We start from the raw sequence: 11,373 nt of genomic DNA on the forward strand, positions 1-11,373 counted from the left end.
TGAAATTGAGTTCAGTCCCGTCAATGGGTCTTCTAGCACAGTACTGCAGTACTGAAATACGATTTGTATTGTTGGCGCATGCGACCTGTTTCGAGCATGGTGGTTTCCTCGGTTAGAGCAATAACTTTATCTGGACTATTGAGAATTAGTTCTCCACCTCAAGCTCACTTCACCAGCAACGATGCTCTTGGTATTTACGGGATGTAACTGTACAATATCAACTGACTGTTATTTTCTGCCACACAAACTGAATGGTGCACGTTTATTCCAGAGCTGCTGATACAATTGCTCTAGGTAGTACCTTTTCTTGGCTTTGAGAACATGTGGTACTATTTAGAGAGTTATTGACGTGTAAGTAAGGCTCCAGACCTGTAAACTCTGAATACAAAATTCACTGTGGAAAATGTCATCTGCACATTAGATTTAAATTTTGGGTTAAGTTTAACTGAAAAATTTTAAAAAGTAGGTGCATTGAGACTGGTGACAGTAATTTTGTGCAGATTATATGAGCTTAGGTTTCTATAATAAGTGGTAAGTTTTTTACGTCAGTTACATATTTATATAATTTCAAATCGGCGCCCGTCCTTTGCAGAGTGCAACTTCATTCTGAAATACATAATTAAATATTTATCTATAACAGTGAATCCCTTGTTTCAAAGTTCTCAGTTAGGACTTGGATTCGGAAGTGTTGGCTTATCGTATACACGATGGCGAGGAGAAAATTTCTCGAGATAGTGTAGAGATGACATTGATGAACCTTTCTATCCATTAGGTTGATTGGTATACATTCTGCAATAGCGAAGCTCAAGTGTCAAATGTATGTGTGGATTAATGTTGTTAATGTTGGTGTTTAAAATGATGGATTACCAACGAATTTTAGATTTTCGATGGTTTATCGAAAATAGAAATTCATGCAAAGATGATAAACTTTTATATGAAGACTCTACTTTCAACGATTAAGACACTCGTTGTGGGTTGAAAGGCACCATAATTCACTTGAAGGGCGTCCCAAAAGTGCAACCATAGAAAAGCAGCAGAGAATGTTTACAAAATAAAACTGATAATTGACGAGCAGCGGACGCCAAAGGTCTATAAGAAAAGAATAATACAGTACTTGAAGATCTATTTTCGAATCAGGTGTTTGTGTCTATCTATGCAGAATTGGTTAAATACTGACAGAAAATGCGACTGTAAGTGAACAAAGTGTTTGACATGCCAATTTTCTACCACATACGAGATGTGGGTGCACCTACTCCTTCGAAAGCAGCCCTATGGAGCTAGGAGCCCTGCACCAGATAGGAGAATTCTATTTCTCGTGCCGAAAAGATTATAGTCAGATATTATTCTTACTGATCACTCTGAAGGAGTAATATATTTCCTGGCAATTTCGTCTGGAACATCTTGATTGCAAAACTGACTATACTTCTCCACCCACTGCACCTGACCACGAAGGTCGTTTTGTTGTTATACATCTTAGAGATTAAATGTTGGTACATGCAGCCCTGTTTCTTAGAACAGACACCTTCTGACTTTCTCCTATTGCCACATCTATGACTGGAAATACGTTTGCATCCAATGAGAGTGTACTGCGGCCTTATGTGGATGTTTTCCAGCCCATGTATCACCGCACTACGAGTGTAACCTGGCCAGTAGAGAAACGTTGCTCAAAGTTTATTTACTCAAATATTGAAAAAGTGTACATGTAAGTCCGTAAATATGGAATCCGCTTAGGATCACTTTGTTGTCCGTCTGTCTATCCGTCTATTAAGACGCTTTCGTCTCTGGAATACATAGAGGTATCAAGCTGCACTTTGCGTCAAATCATAGCGGGCTATGGTCTAATACTGAGTCTACGGTCTCTTAGCGGTGTAAAAAATTTCACCTTCTAAGCCATTGGACTCAAAGGAGATGAATTGTCTACACACATAATCAGGTTCGCACGGAGCACTCAGGGCACGAATCCTACTCGCACCTATCCGGTTTTGCGTAAAAATCACTTTCATTCACTCCACGCCAAGATATTTTCACCTTGCCTCACGTAAAGTAATATGTACAAATAAGATACTAATATTGAAATAGAACATTATCTTATATATAAAAAGCGATATTCAGCTTACTTTGTATCAGGCCGGCGGCTGTTCAGCAGAACATTAACTGACGTTACGCAAGTACGTACATCCACTCCAATATCTGCACCCCATCCATTGAAAGTATTTTTTATCTTTACTCCATAATCCATTTCCCTTGGGAATTACCAGCAGACTTCATCGCTGAAGCTCAACATCGAATTATGTGCTTGAAGTAACGCAAGAGTCAACAAGCAATGACATAAAGTTTATGGAACTAAAGAACGGTACTCCTGCTTTCTCCGTAAAACGCACACACACATACAGGCGTCCGCCTTCAGACACTTCATTCGCTTCACTACATGCTGCGCACCTTCATATTTAAATAAGTTTCAAACATAGCATCTGGGCGCAGTATTCAGCTACTGGAGATAACTTACAGCGTCCCGACCATAACTACTTGTTTTCCACCTATAGACTCAATTTGTCAAGATATTTAGCGTCTGCTACGCACCGGGAACACTTGGATATGAACAGATCCCGACCAGGATTATACCGAAGAAATATAATTCTTTTCAATTGTGCTCACATTATTGAATCTCTTTCCATTATTCTTGGACGATCAGAAGGCCTCTCAGGGGTGCCACGGATGGACCCTTCTGTCTGTCAACCACAAACAAAGGTCTCGGTTTCCACGGCCGTACATGTGACCGTTAGAAAAATACAAGTTATTGTCCACTTCAAAAAGAGGTATACAATGCAAAACATGTGCAGGCTTGCGGTTTGATTGTTACGTCAAAGAGTTCTTTGATTAACGCAGACATTGTCATCCTTCACAGCTCTAAATCATACAGATTCACTGTGATGAACGTTACTAGGGACAATACACCAAATATTAAGGGAAAAACGCCGACACGTTTTTTGAAGTACTCGAACAAGCTCGAGATTTTCACATTTACAAACCAGAATATCCTACTCTGTTATTAACAGTATGAATTTAAGCGTAAGGCAGCGTCCACTCAGTGAGCATCAGAGAGAGGGATAATCTACATTCTACGAGCACTGTTTACTACATCGCGCAGCGTTCTACAACGATTTTCAACAGTTTTGCCAAAGAGATGACGTTTGGTAGAGACAGGCAGCTGGTTTTCAGACACACGAAACCGACTTTTCTAAACTACTACTCCCCAACGAAAATGAAGGGCAATCAAAAAGTTTCCGTTCGAAGTCCGTATACTCCAGAACAGGTAAGCTAATCAGGCGAAATCGCCGTGTACCCTGAGGTAATCATTCCACCGACGCACCAGCTTGACGATATCCGTTTGGTAAAACATCGTGCCCTGCCGCGTGAAGAGATCTGTAACTGCCTAGTTACAGATATCTAGTATCTAGTTCCTAGATAACAGAACGCAGCATGTCATTCTCAGTGGAGAGAAGTCTTCCGAAGTAAGAGTGATTTCAGGTGTGCCACAAGGGAGTGTCGTAGGACCGTTGCTATTCACAATATATATAAATGACCTTGTGGATGACATCGGCGGTATATCTCGCGAGGAGACCATGAGGATAAAATCAGAGAGATTAGAGTCTACACAGAGCATACTGAATCTTTCTTTCCATGAACAATACGAGACTGGAATAGAAGGGAGAACCGATAGAGGTATCAAGAAACCCTCCGCCACACTCCGTCAGGTGGCTTGCGGAGTATGGATGTAGATGTAGATGTGGATCCCTGTTTCACTTCCTCGTCCGACAGAATCATCGGCCCTACAAGGCCTTTTTTAAGTGGCCGAAGGCCTGGCAATGCCAGGGAAGAGTTCAGGACTATAAGGAGGGTGCTCCAGTGTCTCCCACTAGAGTTGACGTAACGTCTTTGTTATAACATTTGTGACTAGAAAACGTGCGTTATCATGAAAAAGCAGCACCACTTGTCGCATAATTTCACAACGCTGCTTTTGACACACATGCTACCCCGTACACATTCCTCATTCTCCGATGATTGTCTGTCAGTGTTTGTCCTTCGGCAGCTAAGAAAAGCATATCACCACGTTGGTCCTGTCTGGGCTCATTTGGTAATAACGTGGCTATACTTCATGCTTCCGCATTTACCGCATGCACGTCTGAAAGATACAAATGGCAGACTAATCCCTTGGCTACATGTCGGTGCTTGTCACATTGGAGTCGCGGTACGTTGCATATACGCTGCAGCCAGCGCCCTCTGACGGAAACTTTTGGATCGCCCTTTATCCATCACGTTAATCGTGTTATAGCAATTGTAACTCATTGCACTGACTGGAAAATAAATAATACTTTCCGTATACTTTAGCTGCACTTGAATGTGTCATGGTAAAGCAGCTGACTAACATCTATTTGACTAACATCTATTAAAAATAGGAAATACTGTTCATGTAAAGAGGTTTGCAGATAGTTTGCTTATTCCAACCGTCTTGACTTTGTGCTATGAAACTGTTTGAGGCCACTGCTACGATGATTCACGACGATAAGCCATGATTAAAATAATCCCTTCTCATTGTTTATTGTTACATTTATAAAATGAAGAAAGCCTTCTTTAAGTTGTACTCCGCCGCTATCATAAAAAGAATTTTTTAAGTATATAGCTTAAAAGCTGCTACATTGTTATTATGATCCAACTAGTTCCTGCAGTTCACATCGTCAGCTGGCATAGTTTGCAGTTAAAATAATGCTGGTAGTTGTGGTGTGGGCTAGATTATGCGATGCCATTTATTGCCATACTCCCGGACAAGTCGCTTCCTCCTTACTAGGCTATTTTAAACACTGAAGTCTACCACATGACGACATAAATTCTCGATATTAGGTACACCAAAATGAAAGATTATATCAGCTTTTTGATGATACACATAAATATAGCTCACGTGATTCTACTGTTGTATGTTACTTCCTCCATTTTTATTTTAATTGTTGTACTTCACTATAACTCTCAGTCCCAGGGAGTTTTAAAGAATTTTGTAGTAGAATAAATAAGTTTCAACATACAGTGTTCGAAATTACTATTACAGACTTCTAGGAGTTGTAGAGAGCACTTAGTAGATCAAATTATGTTACGGAACCCACGTCGGAAATGTATCTTCAGGTATAAATTAAGTTGAAGATCGGACTAAGTTCAGATCTCCCATTGCGCTGTCCGATCACAAGCTTTTAAGAGGGTGCCGTCGTCTGTACCTGTCGTAAATATGACATGACACCTTCGTTCGGTTACAACAACGGGGTCGAGACTCTAGTATGTTCGAAACTAGAAGAGTTGGCTGTGGTATTCCACGGTCGCGCTGCACTCTCGGCTTTGAAGACGACGTCCTTCGTCACGCAGGAGAGAACCAGCTGACAAGTACTCGGAACATTGTCCACGCCACGTGCTCCTACGGCACGCATGTCACAGCTTAATGTCACCACAGCATAGCAGGAGATTTGGAAGTGATTCGATCCTCAGGCTGATTTTAGATCCAAATTCTTCCGGACATGGGTTTCGTATCGAAACTTCATCAATTAAGTCCACTGTATAATCCTTTTTTTTTTTTTTTTTTTTTTTTTTTTGGTCGTCAGTCTACTGACTGGTTTGATGCGGCCCGCCACAAATTCCTGTGCTAACCTCTTCATCTCAGAGTAGCATTTGCAACCTACGTCCTCAATTATTTGCTTGACGTATTCCAATCTCTGTCTTCCTCTACAGTTTTTGCCCTCTACAGCTCCCTCTGGTACCATGGAAGTCATTCCCTCATGTCTTAGCAGATGTCCTATCATCCTATCCCTTCTCCTTATAAGTGTTTTCCACATATTCCTTTCCTCTCCGATTCTGCGTAGAACCTCCCCATTCCTTACCTTATCAGTCCACCTAATTTTCAACATTCGTCTATAGCACCACATCTCAAATGCTTCGATTCTCTTCTGTTCCGGTTTTCCCACAGTCCATGTTTCACTACCATATAATGCTGTACTCCAGACGTACATTCTTCCTCAAATTAAGGTCGGTATTTAATATTAGTAGACTTCTCTTGGCCAGAAATGACTTTTTTGCCATAGCGAATCTGCTTTTGATGTCCTCCTTGCTCCGTCCGTCATTGGTTATTTCACTACCTAGGTAGCAGAATTCCTTAACTTCATTGACTTCGTGACCATCAATCCTGATGTTAAGTTTCTCGCTGTTCTCATTTCTACTACTTCTCATTACCTTCGTCTTTCTCCGATTTACTCTCAAACCATACCGTGTACTCATTAGACTGTTCATTCCGTTCAGCAGATCATTTAATTCTTCTTTCACTCAGGATAGCAATGTCATCAGCGAATCGTATCATTGATATCCTTCCACCTTGTATTTTAATTCCACTCCTGAACCTTTCTTTTATTTCCATCATTGTGTGTGTATAATCCATAGAAGCCTGTAATAGGATTTTTAAATCACGTCATATCCTATTCGAGAAGTGCTGATACAGTTTCTAGCATGGCTTAATTTGTACCGGAACTGTGTTCTGCCACCTCCGGAGCAGTATTTTTTTGAGCCACTGGAACAAGTCGACACCGGAGATTTAAAATACTACATCACAACGTAATTATAATATGCCCCTGCGCCAGCAATAGTGAACGTGACAACGAGGGACCAATGGGCAGGGGCGAGCGGCAAGGTAGGCTACTCTCTCTCTCTCTCTCTCTCTATGCGTGCGCGCGAGTGTGTGTGTGTGTGTGTGTGTGTGTGTGTGTGTGTGTGTGTGTGTGTGTGTATACAGTAATACAGTATACCCAACACACGTTGAGCTTCCTTCTGAAGCTGTGAACGATACATACCACCTTGTGTTTACGAATGCGAACAATCTCAGCAATCTAGAAGCATGGCGACTTCTCGTGATGCGTGTGTCGATGACAAATAAGTAACTTGACGAATGTTTGAACATTAGCGTCTGTATAACCTGCGTTCACGAAATATTGTTTCTTCCGTCTTGTAATACTCACATAAAAAAAAGTTTTCCATCACCCAGGTTCCCAGAACTCCTGAAGATACACGTTGACTGTGATTAGTTTATCACAGACACAGTCCCTCTGACCGTTCAGAGATGTAACTAAACCCGCCAAAAGATGTAAACAACTATCATGAGCAGCGCCTATTAGACGGAGGAGGTCTGACAGTCGATCAGTTCTAGTCATTCCACCAGGAAGGAGGTACACGGCTCGTGTTGCCTGTATTTCAACCTTGCCTAGACGGTCAATACCGCGGTTCGATCGCGTCCGCATTGTTGCTTTATGCCAGGAAGGGCTCTCAACAAGCGAAGTGTCCAGGCGTCTCGGAGTGAACCAAAGCGACGTGGAGGAGATACAGAGAGACAGGAACCGTCGATGAGATGCTTCGCTCAGGCGGCCCAAGGGCTACTGCTGCAGTGGATGACTGCTACTTACAGATTATGGCTCGGAGGAATCCTGACAGCAACGCCACCGTATTGAATAATCTATCTACATCTACATCTATACTCCGCGAGCCACCTTACGGTGTGTGGCGGAGGGTACTTATTGTACCACTATCTGATCCCCCCTTCCCTGTTCCATTCACGAATTGTGCGTGGGAAGAACGACTGCTTGTAAGTCTCCGTATTTGCTCTAATTTCTCGGATCTTTTCGTTGTGATCATTACGCGAGAATGATGCTTTTCGTGCAGCCACAAGACGTTGTGTTACGACTCAAACTGTGCCCAGTAGGCTGCATGACGCGCAACTTCACCCCCGACGTCCATGGTGAGGTCCATCTTCGCAACCACGACACCATGCGGCGAGGTACAGATGGGCCCAACAATAAGCCGAATGGACCGCTCAGGATTGGCATCAGTTCTCTTCGATGATGAGTGTCGTGTATGCCTTCAACCAGACAATCGTCGGAGACGTGTCTGGAGGCAACCCGTCAGACTGAACGCCTTAGACACACTGTTCAGCGAGTGCAGCAAGGTGGATGTTCCGTGCTGTTTTGGGGTGGCATTATGTGGGGCCGACGTACGACGCTGGTGGTCATGGAAGGCGCCGAACGGCTGTACGAAACGTGAATGCCATCCTCCGACCGATAGTGCAAACATATCGCAGCATATTGGGAAGGCATTCATCTTCATGGACGGCAATTCGCGCCTCCATCGCGCATATCTTGTGAATGACTTCCGTCAGGATAACGACATTGCTCGACTAGAGTGACCAGCATGATATCGAGAACCGAGATGATGAAAAGTTTTTTGATGTATGAATTTGCCGTAGCTGCTGATCAACTACGCCCACGCTCACACGCACTGCAAAAAGTAAACAATCTTTCGAGCCGATGTCGGTACGTAAATATTCTTCCCCACGTCCCTTTGCCCATGGCGCTCGAGTTTCTCTTCTCTTTGCCTACTCTGCAACCTTGTTAAACATAGGTTACTGCCACCGCAACTGAACGTTGCGGCTGCACAGGTTGAAAATATGATCATAGTCGCGAAGATTACCGACTTGTGTTGATATGTAATCGATCAGAACTAGGGAGTAAAATAGTTGCTTTAATAGCTAAAAAGAAATATTTGATATACTTTAGATAATTCTCATAATTAATTATGTGGCTGTCAATCATTAGTTCGCTAGCCTATTACTGTTGTCAAGTATAGCTCACTGAAGCTCATTAAATGCTGACTAAGATTATTTAAGTTCATTTAAGTCTGTTGTATAGGTCTGTTCAAATTCCAAATACCAAAGAGAGAAAAAAGGATTTAAAGAAACAGACCTTTTTTGAAAGTAGCTTGTATTTATTATACATGCTGCTGAGTGTCTCTAGGCCTGAAACTATTAACAAGACGGTCATCGTAGAATTCTGATGGTGGAACTTGAAAACGGATTCAGCGAAGTACAGCAGACAGATTGGAGCCTAACATAGAACGCAACACTTTTCATGGACTAATGATGATTGGTCTGCACATAGAGAAAGTTTTTGCTTTACTTAATGACTTTAACGGAGAAAATTCTTCCATATATAAAACTGGACCTCGAGCAGGTCGAACCTATGATCATACCTCACAGATTCCAACTGTCTGAATGCTATCTATCTGTAGTGGTAATTATCTCGGTAGGATTCGTCGGAGAAAAGTATTTTACCATGTTAAATGACTTGGATTTATTCATAGAAAACCGTTTGCTAGATAACTGAACACTGTTACACCTACAGAACTCCGTAGTCCAAGAAAGAACAAAAGTATAATCATAAGTAATTTTTCTCGTTACATAAAATTAATAACAAATTAATACATACACATCGCGTCATTATATTTAATCCATCATAGGAGCAAAGTGAGACTGCTACAGAGACAGACGGTAGCACTTGTTGCATACATTAATTCTTGCGTTTTTATTGATTTGATAAGAAATAAATTTAAAAACCTTAATTTCATAGCAATATTTTGAAAAAAAAAATATTTCTTATAGTAAATTTTACAACAAGTTTTCAGAAATCGAAACTGGTGATTTTATGGCTGGGAGAAGGGGGGAGGGGAGGGGTTGTAGCTTTAAGAGGTGTGCCCCTGCACCTAAAATTTTGGAATTTAAGCTTTTCGGCAGTCACAGCTATGGGATGTACAGCACCTGTCTCAACGGAAGGATGCATCAGAGGGTATTTCACCACGAGCTGAGCTAACCTTACAAGTAGTATGTGTCTCTGCCGGTCGCTCCGACGCCTTTGTTCCTTAACCTCCCACGGCGTCCTTCCACAACCCACTTCTTATGCGGTGCCACGTGGTCGCTAGCGCGGGAAAATAAAGTGCACCGATAGCACAGTATCGAAAACTTCACTGGAGGCAACAACAGCTGCTCAGCTTATAAGGCACGAAATGCACACTGCATAGCACGTGGCACAGACGCAAACCCGCTCCGAAAGTAGCCGTTACCGCTACGCCGGTTGGTTGCGAAACAGACTCGCAAGCTCTCACATCTCCGAAGCGTCACTCACCGCACGCCGCACTACGACTGCCGCAGCACCACGTACGCGCTCGGCCGAGCCACAGTAGACAGAAGTAGCCTCTCGCTAGTTTGAGGCCGGCGACAAGACAAAAGCGAAAATTCGCTCTCCCGGCGCAATCACTGCGGTTCTGTGCACGCAACTCACCGTCGAGAATAGGAAGCGCAGCGCAGGCCACGAGATTCCGCGTACGACGGTGACAGCCGGCGTTTGCGCGGAGGCGGTGGACGCCACGCAGCCGAGTCGAGCGGGCTGGCGGCTGGCGGCCGGCGGACTCGATAGTAACTCCCGCCTCTTCCCCCACACTGCGGCCCGTTCCCCCACCACCGCGTCCCGCGCTGCACTTTGCAGCACGCGTGCGGGACATTTCTCGCGGGATACAATCCGCTTACGCTTACTCAAGATGTCGCAATCTACGCGTCCGGCGCCGGCTCGCAAATAGATACCGTATTTGCCGAAGATTAAACCGAGCGAGATTCACAAGCTCTCTCGTCTTTACTGGCAGCATCTGATCTTACTGCTAGATTGCGCAATGTGTCACGTGAATGAGCTACAAGAGGCACTCGCGTGTGACTAAGAGCGGTATCGTACTACACTCCTGGAAATGGAAAAAAGAACACATTGACACCGGTGTGTCAGACCCACCACACTTGCTCCGGACACTGCGAGAGGGCTGTACAAGCAATGATCACACGCACGGCACAGCGGACACACCAGGAACCGCGGTGTTGGCCGTCGAATGGCGCTAGCTGCGCAGCATTTGTGCACCGCCGCCGTCAGTGTCAGCCAGTTTGCCGTGGCATACGGAGCTCCATCGCAGTCTTTAACACTGGTAGCATGCCGCGACAGCGTGGGCATGAACCGTATGTGCAGTTGACGGACTTTGAGCTAGGGCGTATAGTGGGCATGCGGGAGGCCGGGTGGACGTACCGCCGAATTGCTCAACACGTGGGGCGTGAGGTCTCCACAGTACATCGATGTTGTCGCCAGTGGTCGGCGGAAGGTGCACGTGCCCGTCGACCTGGGACCGGACCGCAGCGACGCACGGATGCACGCCAAGACCGTAGGATCCTACGCAGTGCCGTAGGGGACCGCACCGCCACTTCCCAGCAAATTAGGGACACTGTTGCTCCTGGGGTATCGGCGAGGACCATTCGCAACCGTCTCCGTGAAGCTGGGCTACGGTCCCGCACACCGTTAGGCCGTCTTCCGCTCACGCCCCAACATCGTGCAGCCCGCCTCCAGTGGTGTCGCGACAGGCGTGAATGGAGGGACGAATGGAGACGTGTCGTCTTCAGCGATGAGAGTCGCTTCTGCCTTGGTGCCAATGATG

The 11,373-nt window shown here is 44.5% G+C and overlaps 1 protein-coding gene across 1 annotated transcript in view; it reads right to left on the reverse strand.

The window, feature by feature from the left end:
* Positions 1 to 10,302, reverse strand: part of LOC124606965 (ATP-dependent translocase ABCB1-like) — a 174,829-nt gene extending 164,527 nt beyond the window's left edge. Inside the window, exon 1 of the mRNA XM_047139102.1 lies at positions 10,188 to 10,302. The gene's annotated coding sequence lies outside the window, so the exon portion shown is untranslated. The remainder of the gene's footprint in view (positions 1 to 10,187) is intronic.
* Positions 10,303 to 11,373: the final 1,071 nt, after the last annotated feature.

The sequence above is a fragment of the Schistocerca americana genome, chromosome 3 (genome assembly GCF_021461395.2).
Source record: "Schistocerca americana isolate TAMUIC-IGC-003095 chromosome 3, iqSchAmer2.1, whole genome shotgun sequence".
In the NCBI taxonomy this organism is placed as follows: domain Eukaryota; kingdom Metazoa; phylum Arthropoda; class Insecta; order Orthoptera; family Acrididae; genus Schistocerca; species Schistocerca americana.